Genomic DNA, 19105 nt, shown 5'->3' with positions numbered 1-19105 from the left:
AATGTAAATATCTGCTTCTTGTCTGTACCTACATTATCTGTAATCTTCACCATGATCCTGTGATATAGGCCTTATTATCCCCTTTTTATAGATTAGGAAACTGAGACTCAGGAATGCACAGTATCTTGCCCAAAATCTCACACCTAGTAAGTATTGAAGCTGAATTTTGAGCCCAGGTATCCCGATTCCAAACACTGGATCCTTCCCACGACACCATCTGCCTCTCACACTCCTACTTACACACCTAAGACTTGTGCTTGAGCTTATAGCTATTAACATTTTCCCCCACAAGAGCTGCTGTTGAACCAAGTCTTCCCATCTCATTTATGAGCAGTCGATGTATTGAATCCAAGTATAAGCCTTGGTGTACGTTGAATAATGGAAAGAATCTGGACCTGGGAGTGGGTCAGGCCTGGACTATGTTCTGGGCCCACACTTGGCCATGACAACTCAGGGCTTGACATGATAAACCTAATTTTCTTCAATTGTAAAATGTCAAATTCTTACAGTGTTATGGTGGGATGAAATTAGAGCATATGCAAAGCCGCTGGTAGACACTCTTCGGTGCTGTTCACACTTCTCCGTTGCCTTCCCCTGCTCCCGTGTCTCATTTAGTTTTTCTTTGGGTTCCCCTTCCCTGCCAGCATGCTTCGGGTTCCAATTCAGCCATGCAGCAGAAGGGCTACCCCTCCAGCTGTTCCAGAGAAGGATGATACCTCACATGCATAATGTATATTTACTAATACAATTGACCCTTGAGCAACATGGGTTTGAATTGCGCGGGTACACTTATAGGCAGCTTTTTTTCAGTAAATACAGTACTGAGGTTGGTTGAATCCTCAGGTGCAGAACCTGGGATATGGAGGGCTGACTATGGGACTTGCGCATCCACAGATTTGGGTATCCATGGTGGGTACTGGAACCAGTCCTCTGCGATACCACGGGATGACTGTACTCACCCAAATCACTGAGAAAAGTATTGAACGCACTGCACCATTCTCCACCCTCCTCTTTCCTGATGAACCTTTCCTCAGGGCTCAGATGAGCTATACGTTCTACCGGGAGCTCCCCACCAACTCAGGGCTGCCTGTTTTGCCTGCCTTGTGTTCCCCCCGTCTCCTCACTTACCTCCCTTTCTTGTGGTCACCAGCTGGGGTGTTCATAGTGTGGATCAAACGTCAGCTCCTCGAGGACGGAAGTTGAGTCACACGTTAATGCTCAGGGGCACTATACAGCACCTTCCTGGCACTTAGCAGGCATTCAGAAAATATTAGCCATGCGAATATATGTTTAACTGTCATAACCTTGAACTTATGAAAAACTGAGGAAGAAATAATATTCATAGAGGATTCCATGAGGGATGTACAACTCATCTATTGTATTTAGTCGGTAGTTCTCAGACTTGGCTTCTTGTCTTACCATGGAGTTACGTCCCCATAAGCCCATTGTAAGTTGAAAATATCATTAAGTCAAAAATGCATTTAATAGGGAGATCCCTGGAGGCCTAGCGGTTAGGATTCCGGGTTTTCACTGCCATGGCCCAGGTTCAATCCCTGGTCGGGGAACTGATATCCTGCAAGCCCCCCCGCCCCCCCCCCAATAACATATTTAATACACTTAACTTACCAAACATCATAGCTTAGGTTAGCCTACCATAAACGTGTTCAGAACACTTACATTAGCCATTAGGCAAAATCATCTAACAGAAAGCCTATTTGATAATTAAGTGTTGAATATCTCATGTAATTGATCGAAAGTTGTACTGAAAGTGAAAAACAAAAAGGTCTTACAGGTAAGGAATGGTTGTAACTGTATTGGTTGTTTACTTCTATGGCCCCTGGCTGACTGGGAGCTTTGGCTCACTGCCACTGCCCAGGATCATGAGAGAATATTGTACTGCAGATCGACAGCCCAGAAATCAAAATTCAAAACTCCAGGTACGGCTCCTACTGAGTGCCTATCACTTTCACATCATTGTAAAGTCAAAATATCAGGAGTCGAACCATCATAAGTTGGGGACAGTATGTATGTTGGGATCTCAGAAAAGTCAGACTTTCTGGTTGATGGAGTCGTGGGTTGGTAGTTTGCAAAAGCTCCCCAGGGCTTTCTAACGCACAGCCAAGGTTGGAAACCACTGCTCCAGAGGATCCACATTTTATCAACAGGAGCCGCTCGCATATCCTGCACCATTTAGGCCCCTCATTAAAGTGCCTTTACTGAATTATCCTTGGACTTTATGCCTAGTTTGAGCAACTTGAAGATATGTGACTGGAGTTATGGTAGGGATGTTGTTGCCAATGGACCATTATACAAAGACGCACAGAAATTCCTATTGGGCATCTGCACCAGGAAAAGCTGTGATTCTCCTGAGCAACCATTTCATGTTTATAAGATGATGCTGGGAATCATTTAATTATCACTACTTTCCAAGCTTGTAGTAGCTGCTGGGAAGCTCACGGTCAAAGTCATGATCCACCTTTATCACCTATATGGAATTTTACGGTATATGTGTTGTATACTGACTTGATTCCTCTTTATTTTCTGTCCTTTTCTCTTCATCCTCCTTTCCTCAATCTTCCCCATAATAATGCTTTTTAACTGAGATATAATTCACATACTATAAAATCCACTCTTTTAAAGTGTACAGTTCGTGGATTTTAGTATATTCACATCACCACTACCTAATTCCAAAACCTTTTCATCACCCCATTACCCATGCTCAATCCCTCTTCCCCTCAACCTTTGGCAATCAATGATCTACTTTCTGTCTATGGATTTGTGTATTCTGGACATTTTGTATAAACGGAGTCATATAATTATGTGGCCCTTTATGTCTGGCTTCATTAATTTAGCATAATGTTTTCAAGGTTCACTCACATTGTAGCATGTATCAATACTTTATTCCTTTTCATAGCCTAATAATATTCCATTGTTCAAAATGGATGTACCACGTTTTGTTTTTCCATGGACATTTGGGTTTCCACTTTTTGGCTATCATGAATAATGTTGCTACAAACGTTCATTTACAAGTTCCTATGTGAACATGTTTCAGTTCTTTTGGGTATATACCTACAGGTGGATTTGTTGGATCATGTAGTACTTTTAAGTTTAACTTTTTGAGACTCTTTTCTCATTAAAATTTTTTTTTAATCTTATTGTTTTGTACGTCTCTCTATAAGCCACTACAAATCCTTCTTTTCGGAAGGAGGCAGAGTATAAATAAATAAATAAATAAATCACAAAGCACTCCCAAGCCATCTGTTTAATAATCTGTGCTAGAATTTTGCCAGGATTCTATATTGAGCCATTTGGTATATAGTTTCCAGAAATACCTTCTGTCTCTTTGTGAAAATGAACATTTTCTTATCTCCAATGTCCTCATCATTTACCCAGGTTGTTTTTCAGTCCTACCTGCAAGGTATTTCATGGCCCTGTGTCTACTTCATCTGAATCTGGCCCCCAGAATTCATCTGCAGCCACATAAGCTCTCATCTATCTTGTGATGTACTTAAATTTTTATATCCAAGTAATTCATGTACATGGTTAAAAATAAAGTAGAACAGAAGAGCCTGCAAGGAACAGTCCCACCTCATTCCTTCCCCCTCTAGTCCTGCTCCCAGAGGCAACTGCTTCTAAATCTTTTAGCTCTTTATTCTGGGAATGACTTCTATATCTCTAAATAATGCACTTATGTGACCGTTTCTGGATTTCTCAGTTTAAAACATCCTTTCTTTATTTATAACTATGAAAAATAAGGATTTAGTTCATATATATATCATCCAAATAACTCTCCCCCACCCTACTCACAACATGGTTGTATAACTGTTTTTATTTAATTCCTCTAAATAAAATAAAAATAAATCTGTTGATTATGTATGTTGCTTTAAGTAACATATTTATATCTTTATTTCTCATACCATCAGCTATGGATAGTAGTTTTGACTCACTATTTTGAAGGATAAGGATATCACTCCTACCTTTCCCTTTTAGCTCCCCTTCCCAGCTTCTGTCTTCTGAACATTTACTTTAAATGCTCAAAGTTGATTGCTTGTATATATAATTTTCTAACCATAATTAAGTCTTCTGTGCTTTGCCTATTAGTTGGTTCTAAAAGTTTAAAACCAATAAATAATGTTTACATTTGTAACAATGTAAATGTTGTTTATTGCAGAGCCAGCAATGTCCTATAATTATGTTTCTTTCTTTTATTTGTTTTAGTTTTTCATAGTTTCAGATTGCCTTTCTTCTCCTTCCCCTTACCCCTCCTCTTCTTCTCTTTACTTGCCATGATTATTTCTTCATGTTTGTTTCCTACTTTTCAGCTTATCGAGTATTCTATTTCCGAGGTTCCTCTTTTTCCCAGGGACCTCACACGGGGCCCTCTCCATTATATGCTCTAATTTTGGCGTGTTGCTTTTCTCTTACACAGCTGTTGGTCGGGGACTTCTTTTCACTGATGCCCTTGACGGGTCCCACTGTTTTCTCTCCCCTCCCTCCCTCCCTCCCTCCCTTCCTTCCTTCCCTCCTTCCTTCCTTCCTTCCTTCCTTCCTTCCTTCCTTCCTTCCTTCTTCTCTTCCTCCCTCCCTCCCTTTGTTTTTGTTTTTGTTTAGGCTATCATTTTGCTGCACCACATCTCAGGTAATTTCTTAAAAAGGAGTGTATGTGTGTGGGGAGAGATAAATTAGGAGTTTGGAATTAATGTATATATACTACTATGTATAAAATAAACAACAAAGACCTATCATATAGCACAGGGAACTATACTCAGTGTCTTGTAATAACCTATAATGGAAAAGAATCTGAAAAAGAATATATATATATATATATATATATATATATATATATGTAACTGAATCAATTTGCAGTACACCTGAAGCTAACACAACATTGTAAATTTACTATACTTCAATTTAAAAAATTGTTATTAAAATAGAAAGAAAGAAAAAAAGGAGTGGGCGGTATGTCATAGATTTTCTGAGTCCCTAGCTTCTCAAAGTGTTGCAGCTCCACCCTCACACTTGAATGATAATTTGGATGGATATAGACTTCTTTGTTGAAAATGCCTTTTTTCACAGAATGTTGAAGGCATCAGTGTAGCCTTTGCTAATGAGAGCCCTGAGACCAGTCTGATTCTTATACTTTTAGAGGTAAATTTTCTTCTCCTCTAGGGAAATTTTAGGATCCTGTCTTTATCACTGCTATTCTAAAATTTCACCATGACGGTGCTCATATGTGGGTCCCTTATTCACTCATTGCGCTGTATTCTTGGTGTCCCCTTTACAAGTTGTCCTTCAGCTTTGGGGAATTATTTTATTTTCTTATCTGAGAATTTCTTCTCTTCTGCTTTTCTCTTTACTTTTTTTCTGGATGTTTCTCTTATCCAGACATGAAACTACTTCTCTAATTCTCTTACATCCCAATACTTTCTATTGAAATTTCAATTTCCATAATCCTATCTTTTATTTCCAGGAGCTCACATTTATTTTCTGGTCTTCCTTTCATAGCATCCTATACTTGTTTAGGGATGCAACACCTCCTCAAATCGCCCTGATTACCTATTAGTTACTGAAAATTTCTTTAGTCTTCTGTTTCCTAAATTATTTCTCTAAAGAGAAATAATGGAATATGTCCATTATGGACATTATGTTACCCCCCCACACCATTTATCTTTATTTTTTTTCATGCCAGAGGCTTTTTTTCAAATGTCTGATGATCTTTGTCTTTTCATATTTAAGAGTGAGGCTGGGCTGGTCAGGTGGCAGATTTCATTTCATTTCGGCAGTGAGCCTGCATCACACGAGGACTCCAGTATTAGAGGTGGAAGCCCCTGCTTTGGGACCATTGAACTGAAGCCTCCGACTGGAGATGGATCCCTGGCTGCCCTGTGTGTTGCTTGGGAATTGACTGTTCCATGTACCGTTGGCCAGTCCTCCTCACTTCAGTGGTGGCTATGTCTCCTGCTTCCTCTACACCGTCCACCCTCATAGCACCTCAGAGGCCTGAGCTCCACTGTGGTTCTGCTGCGGTAACGTGCAGCCGTTTCTCTCTCTCGTTGCCTGCTCCTCTGGGTTCACTGTCCTCCACCCACTTCATCAATGACCACTCTCTTCTCCATTTCTCAGCTCCTATATATTTGCTGAGAACGTTTATCCGCAGTGGCCTCCCTCCTGTTCTCTTCATCACTGGGAGGGTAACATTTGCTCATTGCTTTATAATCATTTTCGTGGGGTCAGGAAGGAGAAGTGTCGAACACATGTGACCAATAATGTCTTTTTAAAGGGGAATCTTCAGTTCCCTCTTAATGTGTCTGTTTTACCTTTTCCAGAGTGAAGGTCATTTTCCTTGATGTAGGAGAAACAAAGTAAGAGCATTATCATTATAATAAATGTCTCTACACTTCAAGAAACGAGGCTCCAGGGGGCTCCTTCCTTCTCTGTTTGCAGCTTTTGTTTCACCTTTTTACTTCAGATGCCATTTCCAGACCCACCCAGTCACTCTGTTAGAGACCTTTGCACCCTCACATCCAAATGCCAGTTTGTGTCTCTATCCTATCAGTTCTAAGTCCAGAATGTTTCTTGAATTCAGGGCTCCGGCTCCTCTGTCCAATGGTCCTGACCCATAGTTCAGTTCTAGGCAGGTTTCTCCTGCACTATTGCAGTGGCCTCCAAACTGGTTCCTGCCTGCCCACTTCTAATCCAGCCTCCTTATACTCTAAGTTCAGACCTGATTTTATCCCTCATTTACACCAAAAGAGGGACATTTTAAAGCAATTAGTATCATCTCTACAGAGGGCTGTTAAGAAATATGCATCAAAATTATAACTGCACCTGACCCTTGACCTGTAACTGCACTTCTAGGAAGCTATGCTGCATATGGAGTTTTACTTGTGCAAGACGACATATGTAGAGTTATTTATGGCAGCACTGTTTATAAATGCAAAAGATTAGAGAAAACCCAAATGACTATTAGTAGAGACTTGCTGAATAAATTAGAATACATTCGTATGATGGAAAAGTATGTAGCCATAAAAAATGAGAGGAGTTTTTATACATTCATAGGAAATGGTATCCAAGATATACTAAGTAAAAACTGAAGGATGCAGAATAAGTGGCTAACAATTGTGTAACATTTGTGTAAAGGGGGAGAAAATAATATGTTTATCTTCTTGTCTATGCATAAAACCCCTGGAAGGTTACAACAACATTTATTGAGTCCAAGGAGGAGAGCTAGATGGTAGGGGATGGAGCAATAGGGACATTTTCACTATATAACCTCTTGTGCCTTCTGAATTATGGAGCACACGAATGTGTTGTCTATTAAAAATAAACAAATAAAAATGAAAACTCCCTCTTTATAACATCTCAATTTAGTTTTCTTTAAAATGAACTATATTATACTAAGTTATTATATAATAACTTGTATGTTAATTGATATATTCTCTGAATTCAGATTATGTTCTAACATAACATAATCTTTTAATATGAAATATGCATTTTGCTATATTAATATGACTATATATTACATGTTGTATCTATCCTACATATGCCCTTTTTAAAGGTCTCTTATTTATAAGAAAGAGTCTGAAAGGAAAACCTCAGTGGTTATTTCTGGGTAGTTGACATATGAGTGATTTTAATTTTCTTCTTTATACTTTTTCTGTTTCTCTGGTTTTTTGTGTTTTGTGTTTTTTTCTTTTTTTTTTTTTTGCGGTACGCGGGCCTCTCACTGTTGTGGCCTCTCCCGTTGTGGAGCACAGGCTCCGGACGCGCAGGCTCAGCGGCCATGGCTCACGGGCCCAGCTGCTCCGCGGCATGTGGGATCTTCCCGGACCGGGGCACGAACCCATGTCCCCTGCATCGGCAGGCGGACTCTCAACCACTGCGCCACCAGGGAAGCCCTGTTTCTCTGGTTTTTATGCCAAAGGTATATTGCTCCTAATAATCAGGGAAAAAATTATGTGTGTTTCCACTCCCCTCAGTCCACAGGGTAAAGGTCAGTGTCTTCAATATGTCTTTCGAGGCCCTGCCTACATTTCCATCCTCTCCTATCACCCCTCCCCCTGCCCCCCACAGGAGGCTTTGTGACCCCTGAACAAGTCCCCTTTGCTGTTCCCCACTGTCCTGTAGAAATGCAACCTAGCCTTCAGCGTCCAGCTTCAATGTTCTCCCGCCTAGAGAGAATCAGTGGCGCCCTCCTCTGTGCCCAGGTGACACGCTGTCTCCCTCTGGACTGGATTCCTCATGCTTGTGGCCCTTGTCTTATGAGTCACTGCATCTCCGGGAGCAGCCCAGGTGCTGACTCAGGATGAACGTAGGGAGAGTGTGGGCCCAACGGCTCTCTTGTGGTTTCCTCCACCTTCTGTGAGATGGAGGTGCTAAGAGAGTTACTGTTGGCTGCAGTGCTCACTTCGCTTTGGTGTCTCCTTTCTGTTCGTGGGTTTCTGGGGCGTGATCTTGCTGTCCTGCCTGACCTGGCCTCAGTCTTTGCTCCCATCCTGGTGGGGCCCTCTACCTAGCGGCATTCTTCACAGAGAACTGCATCTTCCAAACCAATGGTGGGCAAGGATCAGTCCCCAGTGGTCCAGTTTGAGAAGAAAGGGCTCTCCCCAGGGTGGCTGGTCTGCCCAAGGGAGAGGAGGTATTTTCTCATGTCTGTTGGAAAAAGTGGGGCTGGGAGATGAGGTGACATTTGCCCTGAAGACTTCCAATCTCTTCCAGAAGCCTTCTGAGTCTTCTTGCCTGCTCCTATCGAGAGGGAAATTAGCCAGAAGGGAAGGAGATGATAGGAGCAGGAAGAACAGGCCCCACCCTCCATCCCCTTTCTTGGAGGATTTGAGCCTGTTACTTGCCTTTTCGCAGACTCACAGACTGGTACAGAAGCACAAAGCTGTCAGAGAATCCCACTCCTTCCCAGGATCTCAGAGTGCAGAAACCCAGTGATTTACCAAGCCCTACCCCCAGTTCACAGGCAAGTGAACCTTAAGAGAGAAGCAGATGTCAAATTCCCTTCATATCCACCTATGCTTTCCCTTAAGCCCTGGCTTAAGAGATACTAATAGAGACTCTCCCCTAATCCAGCCGCTGTTGCCCTCATCCTTATCCTTATTCCCAAGGAGATTTACCAAGAGGATGAATCCCAGCTCAAGAACTCAGACACTTGGCCCCATGTGCAGCATTCCCTTTAGATGACAGCTAGGGCTAAGCTTGGGCTTGGTGGGCACACAGCCCTGGATGGACACAGGCATTTACCTATGAAATCCAGACTAGTAAATGTCCCAAATCCTTCCACTAATGAGCAATAATGACTAACATTTATTGAGTACTTAATATGTGCCAGACATGTTGAGACTTAATATGTGCCTGCATTAAAGAAGTGGATACGTTTGCTATTTCTCTGTTTGATACATAAGGAAACTGAAGCAGGTGGCACAAGTTCACTCAGCTAATGCATGGTCTAGCCAGGATGAACCCTCTGCCTCCGGAGCTTGTACTCTTAACCTCAAGGCGGTACTGCCAGGGGAGAGGCCCTCTTCAGGTCCCCCTGGACTGCTTTCTTACAGCTGCTTGTAAAGTGCACCTATTCCAGGGGAGGGCCTCTGGCCTGCTTAGTGTACCCACTGGGTATGAATTGGTTTCTCAGATCTTTTCCCTGGAGGGAGTTAGCAGTTGGCCTGAGGATGACCCCTGGGCTTCCTGAGAGGGAGAGGGGGAAAAGGAGCCTCTAAAGAGGGCATAATGGTCAAGGAAGAGGGGATAGGGGTCCTTCGAGGCACCCAAGGGTGATGGGAAGGAGGAGAGGAACAGTTAGGTCCCCCAGCTCAACAGAGACAACTCCAGGGAAACAAGACTGAGTAGAAGTGAGGGTCATACGGGGAAGGGTCCCTGGGCTGACCTCTCAGAGCCCATGCTTATGGTGTGATTCTTGGTGTGAAGTTGAGGGTTTGGGAAGTGGATGGACAGGGGAGTGGAGTGGTGGAAACAGCCCTCCAGACACAACCTGGGCTTCAGGGTCCTTCAGACCACAGGGCTTCAGGGCTTCAGGGCTTCTGACCCTCTGAGGGTGTCCCAGGCCACTCCATCAGAGTCCACAAGTCATGATTCTGAATTCTAACCCCCATCGCCCAACCCAGCCCTTGGTTCTCCAACAGAGCGAAGTGGGTCTGTGGCAGCTGGATGCTGTTGGGAGCCCTGTCAGCATTGCCTGAAAACCTAGAATCAGCTTCTTCCACCGCTCACCTGGTGCTGTCCGTTCAGCGCCCACTGTGTGCTCACTGGGTCTTCATAGCCAGGCGCAGAGGTGGACCGGATTATCCTCATTTGAACTGTGAGGAGTTGAGCTCAGGGAGGTTGTCACTTGCCCAGGAGTGCAGAGTGGCCAAGCCAGGGTTCAAACCCAGAATTCCACACACTAAGTGTGGCGCCTCTTTCACTAGTCCGCAGCTGCACCCCAGGGATTCCCACCCAGGCTGTAGCTTTGGGGCCCTCCTGGGGTCCTCAGCTTCGGGAATTCCTTTCCTTCCCAGGCCCTCTGGCCACCAGTTCTCAAACCTCTATTTGCTTCAGAATTGTCTGGGAAACACATTTAAAGCAAAATGAGTTCACCTAGAGTTTACCCCCCAGGGATTCTGGCTATGGAAGTCTGGGATGGGCCCCAGGACTCTGCATCTTAGCAAACCCCCAGGTAACTCTGAAGCAGGAGGTTCCTGATGTATCCAGCTGTACTTGCCACCTCAGAACTTCAGAGGAGTCTGTCCCAAGCCCTTTCCCATAGCAGGGGTCCATAAAAGTCTGAGGGGTGAACGAGGGCCCCTTTATTCTGACTTTGTTGCTCAGTTTCCTATCTTGTGTGTTTCAAATATTACAAAGGGTGATGGGAGAATTTTCTATGCTGCAGACGGGTTCCCTTTGTCTTCTGAGGCTCCAGGCTGCTTCTCCTGGGTTTCACACATAGGCAGGGACAAATGAGGGGACGGGGCCACCTCCTGAGGTCTCAGCAGGGGCCTGGGGCTGCGCCTCTGTTTTTAGTCCAGGATGCTGCTCTCTTGGCTAAAATCATACAACGGAGACCAACCCCCAAGGCAGTGTTTCTCGATCTGTGGCTCAAGTGCTTCAGAATCCCCTGTTATTTGGCAAAAATGCAGATTTCCTGCCCCACCCTGATTTATTGAATTAGAATTGGGGAGAATACAGGGCCCCAAAATCTGCATTCTTAGCTAGCACTCCAGTCAACTCTTATGCAAGTGAATGTTTGAGAAATCCTGCTGCAGATCGTGGACTGTCACAGACCTGAGTTCAAATCCCAGCTCTGCCATGAAGTAACTGTGTGGGCTGGAACTAATTCCTAACCTTTGTGAGACTCAGTTTCCGCATCTGTAAGAAACGGCGTACTATATCTGCCTATAATCCTCTTGCTGCCAGGATTCAATCAAACCATGAGAAAACTGATGCAAAGCACCTGGCATCCAGGAACCGCTCTGAAGGCACAGCCAGTCTAGTGGTAAAGAGAGATGCATAAATAAATGCCTCCCCTGGGAAGGAAGAGCTGTGAGTTGAAAACACTGAGCATTACTCACCCCACAGCAAACACGGGACAGCTTTAAAACAATTCTGACCTTGCATTTCCCCTTGGGTGAGCACAGGGAAGCTTTTCAAGGTGACTGGGTCCATTCCTACCCTCAGGTGTGAGCCATCCCAAGTTGGGGTTAGGTGTTGGCAAACCTCAGGTCTGCCAAGGTCCCTGGGACCTTCAGCCTTGCCGTTGGCTGCCAGGAACCGGAAGTCTTCAAGTCTTTCCTTTCCCTGGCTCCCCCAGTCCGGCCGATCCAAAGAAATACCAAAGCTTGTAAAAAGCTTCAGCCATTCATAATGGGTCAGTTCCCTCCGGAAATGTTCCCCAGCTCTGCTGAAAGTTTGCCAGGCGACTTGGTGACGTCCTGCTCTCAGCCCACACAATGGGCATGGGCAGAACAATACAGAGTAGGAAAAACATCCCGCCTGTCCATAGGCTCACATCCTCCTGGGACCCCACCCCACAGCTCCCAAAGTTGGGGGTGGGGAGGGAGGGGTGCAGAGGGCGGCAAGAGGATGCCAAAGCAGCTGTGGAAGAGGGGAAGGGGAGTGGAAGCAGGAGCAAATGCCCCCATTTTGGCTGCATTCTGAACCAGCTGGGTGAGTCAGATTAGAAGTCAAATCTGCTTCTTCTGGCTCCGCCGTCAGCCCTGGGGGTCCCTGCTCAACAGCCCTGACACTGGAACGGATTAAAACCTGAGCTGGCAAGCAAAGCAGTTCACAGGGCAGTGAGGCAGGCATACCTGGTGGGAGGCCTTGCTTTGTCACTTAATTAACTATGTGCAAGGTGTTAAACCTCCCAGGGCCTCAGTTTCCACATCCATTGAATGGGGTCATCCCACATGCCCTGTCTACCACACAGGGTGTTTTCAGAGCAAAATGGGCTACCATGCATGAAAGCACCTCAATAACTATAAATACATTACTTGGTCACCAACTGGTGTCATTATCCTAACAAAGCAATTGGGGAGTGGGATGGCATGCCTGGGGGAGGCACACTCAAGAGGACACTGCCCTCTTCAACCCAGGCAGCTTGCAACCTGAACCCAGAGAAGAGACCTAACACGTTGGAAACCTGGATACATGAGCGCAGACCACAGGCTGTGAGAATTTCTAGGCAGTCGGGCTGGGGGTGGTGGTGGTGGCTAGGATGGGGTGAAGTGCGGCCGGTGGGGGGGCAGTTATTGGAAAACTTACCTGGAGGTCACACTTCCATACTAGGCTCTCTGTTTTTCCTTAGGTTGTGTATATTTGGGTAGCCTCTTGGGAAATGGAGGTTATGAGGGGCTAAGGCCCCATGAAGCCTTGCGTCAGCCTATTTGGTGCCAGCAGAACTGAGCACATAGTACTCAAGGAGTTGATCAGGGAAGGCTTCCTGGAGGAGGGTTTGAGGCATGCTTAAAAGGAGGAGAGAGGAAAATGGCTCCCACAAAACCCTAAAGTGAGAACAGACAGATTGATGTAAAATCAGGAGCAGGGAGGACACTCTGAGGGCATCTGCACCCCCCAACCCCATCACTGTAGGGACAGGAGCACTGAGTCCCACCACCTGCCCGAGGCCCAGAGTCTGACTGAGCTGCTGCAGGAGGTGGGAGGGGATGTCCGGGCAGAGGTACGAAGGCTTGAAGGAAGAGGCACCTTCGGGGAAAGGTGGTCCTGGGTCTGCTAGCAGGAGCGAGGAGTGTGCAGTGGGTGATCAGGTACGGGACCAGAGAGAGAGGAGGGTCAGGGCTGGGACACAGAGGGCTGGGGCACTTGCTGGGGATGGGCACAGCCCCTGAGAGATGACAGTGGGACAGCCAACAGCGTGTCTTGAGTCCTCTAGGAGCTCCTCTGCAGCCCAGGGCCACATTGTTTTGAATATTTGGGGGGTCGGAATGGGGGTTGGAGGAGTATGGAAACACCTAGAAACAAGACCGGCTTTACCACGTGACTAAATGGCACTGTGTCTAGAGAGGTCTAAGCTCAAAGTAGAGCGTCACCTGGGGGTGCTCACTGGTGCAGGCAAGGAAGGGAAGGACTTGCAGAGGTGGGTTCCAGCAGGTTCCTAACGTATCAGAGGTTTCATTTCTATGTTAATTCATTTTCATTCACTAATATGAACTATGAAGCCTAGAGGTCCAACTCACTTTCTGAGGCTTGCAAGACTGATAGGTAGGCAGAGGTTGAGGAAGGGGCAGGAGGCAGGCAAGTGACAAGCCCCCTGGGCAGGCCGCTCACACCCTCTGGGATTAGCTGCATCTCACAGGTGCAGATAACAGCCCATTACTGTCAACATTTCTGCAATCAGCTTCTCTCTCCCAGATCAGCCGGTGAGTTCCTTGAGGAAAGAGAACTGTTTACTTAATTCTGAATCTTTAGTGCTTCACAGAGTGATTTGGACCAAGGAGATTTTTAATAAACGTCTGTTAGGGGCCCCTCCAAGCCCAGAGCCAATGTGGTCCCCATGGATCCTCCTCGCAGTGGGCAGTGACCAGGAGGGACCAGCCCTGGTCATGGGAACACAGAGCCATCCTCTCTGTGAGCATCTCTCCAGACATGTACATCAGGGGAAATTGTAGTAAAAACTCTAGAGCCATGGAAACCCAACTGATAGAGACAATATAATCATAATAATGGCTTTTGTTGTCCTTTTCATTGACCATAAAGATAACCCACGTTCATTGTGAAAAATTGAGATAATGGAGAAATTCATGATGGAGAAGGTGATAATCACTGATCTGTATACATACTTCTAGTTGTTTTGTCATGAATACTTGTATAAATACAAAATTAGGACTATATATTTTACATACTGTGTATTTTTACAGCCAGTGTATTTCACCTATGTCATAACATAATTATGTTGTAAATAATTTTCATAAGAATGTCATAAGCAGTTTCCCATGAGTTGAAATAGGCTTTGAGAAGAAAGTGAGATACAAATTTTCCATACTAGCTATGTAATGGGTGGAAAAACATGTATTTATACTTCTCTTGTGAGATATTTATGTTGCTTCCATCTTTTTACTGTGTATAACAGTGCCACTGTGACAATCTCTGTCCCCAACTGTTGTAAACCTCTTACTATTTCTTTAAAGTAATTTGGAGTAAAATGATGTGTTCATTAAAACAAAAAAGTCTGTTAAATTAAAAAAAAAATTTTTTTAATTTAAATAATGTTTGTTAAGTTCACAGTACCTTGGCTAACATACATCTGTTAGGATAAGGGACATCAGAATTCTGAAACTTTGGTGACAGTTTGGGAGGATGGGTGGGTTCCCCTGGACAGAGGGGTTTTATTCACTGTTGTGTCCCCTACAACCCTTCCCCCGCTGAGAGAGCAATGCCTGCTTCCACCCTAGAGGACAGGCAACAAAACAACAGCCAACACTTAGGCGGTGCTTTTCTACGTGGCCAATAAATTCTGAGCGCTTTCCACGTATTAACTCATCTAATCTTCACACTAATCCTATGATCATCCCATTCTACCTATGCGGAAACTGAGGCACGGAGAAGCCATTTTATGTGATCCCACAATTAGGAAGTGATGGAGCCAGGATTCGAGCCAAGGCACTAGAGCTCTGCTCTTGACCTCCACACGGCACTGCCGCTATTGCTTGGAAATTCCAACCTTTCCCCCTCCTCTGGTACCCTAAAGCTGGGCAGTCAATTCCATTACAGCCAGAGGTGTAGAATCACAGGTGGTTGAGGGTAAATTTCAAGTCATCACCTCAAGGCATGAAATGGTACTGGGCCCATCCCCCTGCTCCAAGGCAGCCCTCCCTCCTGTCCTCATCAGCTCCAGCTTTAGGAATTCCCACACCCGAGAGTCAGCCCCAGGTCTTGAAAGGCCAAGGCAGTCTGGCCTCAAAGCAAATGGCCCAGTCGGATGCTCCAGGCATCCTGCAACCCAGGTGGAAGGGTGTTTGCAAGCCTGCAACCACTGTTGGCCACAGTCCTCTCAGCATCTCTGAGGAATGCCTCTTACCTGTGGGCTGTATCTTGCCGCCCTGCTTGGCAAAGTAGAGACCCAAGGAACATGGTCAGACCAGGGGCAGATCTGGCCTATCCCAAGACGGCTCCTTCCTCTGCAACCTGGTAGGACTTGCCAGAAACAGTGCATGCCCCTGGAATTCCCAACAAGTGGTCTCCCAGCCTCTGCTTGGATGCTTCTAGGGACAGAGAGCTCACTGCTTCAGAAGGCAGCTGATCCACTGAGTGATACCTGTGACCCAGTGCCTTTTATCCTAAACTCTCTTTCCATGTTTACTTCCCCAGCTACATTTTAAACTCTGTGGAAACAAAGCTCTGGGATGAGGTAATCTTAAAGTCTTGCAAAATCTTTTAGGTAGAATATGCTTAATACATTCTTGCTAATTGAGATCTTATCAAGGGTGAAGAATGCAAGACAAGAAAAAATATGATCTAATTTAAATGCCAGGACTAGGATCCCTGGGGGAAGGAGGGCGATGGAATTTCTGCTGGTGGAGAAGGGGCTGGGCATGTGCAGAGTGATATTCATGCTACCGCTCACTGAGCACTCGTGTCAGGCCCCTCACGGGAATTCTCTCATGAATCCTTACAATCCCATGGAAAAGGTGTTGTCACCAACTCCATTTTACAGAGAAGGAAACTGAGGCACAGAGAGGTTAAGAAACATGCCCAAGGTGACACAGCTTGCAAACAGCAAAGCTAGGATTTGAATCCAGATTCATGGATTTTGGAGGCTTGGATGTGCAAGATGCCTCCCCAGGGACCCGGGACCCAGCTGATCTCTCCTCCAGGGAAAACATGGATGGTATAAAAAGTCTTTGTTGTGTCTGAAAAAAAAAAAAAAAGTAAAAGACAAAAATCCTTGGTAAATTTGAAAAAAATGACTAATGGACAACTCCCCTTCCCCCAAGAAACTGAGACCTCATGAGAGGGAAGCAAAGATCGCATCCTATCCGACGTTGAGGCTCTGAGCTCCTGCAAGTGGGGTCTAAGGGTCAAGTTTGTATCCCAGATACTGGAAACAGAGCCTGGCATGTAGTCAGGAAGTCTCAGGTGAATAATGAGTGAATGTGGGAGGGAGGAACTCAGAAGGAGACGGGAAGATGAGGGGCTGGGCTAGAAGCTTGGAGCAGGGAGGAGCGCTGACTGCGTCCCAGAGGGCCGAGCCCTGTATCCGCCACTCTGGCTGCATCTGCTTGCTCACACAGCTGCGGCCAGAGCACCGCCATGCCTCGTGTTGACATCACCAGGATGAGACGGACAAGCGTGCAGGAGGACAGAGATGCCGCTTGGCATCGAGAGAGCTTCTCAGGGATTTGGGGCTGGGGTGGACAGCTAGGAGAGACTTCCCTCGGGAAGAGGCCCGGCCAGATGATCGATCTCTGCATTTGTGTTACTCAGGGCAACCCCAGCAAGAGAAAGGGACAGGTGAGGGGCAGAAAGAGGGGGTAGCAGAGGGAAAGCGGGGACAGGAGAGAGAAGGAAGTGGCTAAGTGGCATCTGCGGTCCCTCTGGAGCCGCCCACCCACCCTGTCCATCCCGTTGAGGAGAGCTGGCGCTGGCTCTCCGGAGCTGGGCACCGACCATCAGAAAGGACGCCGGTCACAACTCTGGCACAGGAACTGGGGCCCCTGGTGGTCAACACTGCCTTTTGAAGTGGTGGGGAGGTTCGGAGGGTCCCGAGGAGGGGCTGGGTGATGGCAGGGCACATGTGGTGGGGTGGGCACAGTGACTTTCAGCTAACTCACTGGGACCTACTGGTCACTTCTCAGCCATGCCTGTAGGTGAGCGGAGGCTGCTGTTCCCAGTTCCCGGGAACCCAGCAGACAGTAAGGTGGAGACTCCTGTGCCCGCCCACAGCCACCTGGGAGGCAGACGGTATCGTGCAAGCACTGCACTGCTCAGGTAGGCAGACTTGGGTTTGAACTCTGACACTCTCCCTTGCTCTGTGTGGCCCAGCAAGCTACCTTGCCCAGAGTTTCAGATGCCTCACGGTGAGTGCGGGGACAGCCCCCACCTCAGGGCACCGCCCCCGAGAAGAGGCTCCTCCTCCCCTCCTGCGCCCCTCAGCTGCAGCCTCCTCCTACTGCCTGTACGTGTGTGTGTGCGGGGGGGTCCTTCCCTCCTCCGCCCATAGCACCCTCCTCTCGGGGGCTGCCTTCTCCTATTCGTCTCTCTGAGCCTTTAAAAACAGAGGTCAGTGGCTTCGCCATTCAGAACGAGATCCAGAGTCCCTTCCATGCCCCACAGCACCCCACGTGAGTGCTTCTCAACCCTGGCTACGCGGTTGGGGTCACCTGCAGAGCTTTTAAGAAACTACTGATGCCTAGCCTCACCGCTGGAAAATCCGTGTGAATCACTGGAGCTGGAGCCGGGCGTCCGTACTTCTTAAACGCTCCCTGGCGGATCTAACGCGCAGGACCACTGCTCCACTCCACGTGAGCCAGCCTTCCTGTCACCCCGCCCAGGTGCTGTGCTCCAACCTGGCTGCCTCCTTGTTCATCCTCAAACACCCTCCTTTCAGGACCTCTGCTGGAATACGCTGTCCTTGGGGGTCCACATGGCTCCCCCCTTACAAGTCACTGCTCCCCAATCTTATCAGTGAGGCCCCTGACCATACCGTGTGCCAGGCCCCCACCCTGTGCCCTCACATCTCCCCTGACTCTGCTTGCTTCTGTGTCATCACATTTGACCCCTGACGTGTCACATTTATGTGCGTTGTGCTTCCTCCTTCACTAGAATGCAAGCTCTGTGAGAGCAGGGACATGGCGATCTTACCTCATCCTCACTGCCCAGCACAGTGCCTGGCACACAGTGGGTGCTTGATAAAAATCTGCTGAGAGGAAGGCCGTCAACGCCAGGTCTGAGCTCCCACTGCCGGAGAGCAAGGGTGGGGAGTCTTGCACCTCGGCGTCCTGGCACCCAGCACAGGGCCAGGCTGGGACCAGTTCACGGGGCTGATGATTTGCTCTGGAGACAGGGGCTCAAGGGGTGCTGTGGAGCGTCAAGACTGGAAGCAGGGGTCTAAGCAAAGACGAAGGTGGAAAGGTGGCCCAAAAGGAGCTGAGCTGCTTTGAGGAGGAAGGAAAGGTGGTCTGGCAAGTGTCCCACACCGGGCTGGCCCACGTAGCCTAGCAGGGCAAAGAGAGCGGTGGCCTGTGGGGCATCAGCCCTGACCACTGGGCCCAGACCAGAGGGACAGGGTGACTGAGAGCCCACAGGAAGGGTGGGGCAGGGGAGAGCCAGCCCCAGGTCCCACCAGGGTGGGAGAGGACTGGGGCAGAGTCCAGCATGAGAGCTGCTGTCGCCCTCAAATAGGACCTTTTGTCCGGTAGCTGCAGGGCTGCTGCAAAGCACAAACGACCCCGCCGAGTGGGCCCAGTCGGGGGCCCCAGGCACTCCTGACCCATCCCAGGAGTCCACGGCAAAAGTGAGGCCAGAGGGGGAGATGACTGGCTGGGGGGTTTGCCCAGGGACTCCAGCATAGGGGGCAGGCTGCTGTCTGGGAGAGCCAGCCATAAGCAAGCTGGGGGTGCCCAGGAAACAGAGGGCTCCAGGACAC

This window comes from Orcinus orca, chromosome 1 (genome assembly GCF_937001465.1).
Source record: "Orcinus orca chromosome 1, mOrcOrc1.1, whole genome shotgun sequence".
Taxonomy (NCBI): domain Eukaryota; kingdom Metazoa; phylum Chordata; class Mammalia; order Artiodactyla; family Delphinidae; genus Orcinus; species Orcinus orca.
Note: the sequence above shows the minus strand (reverse complement) of the source record.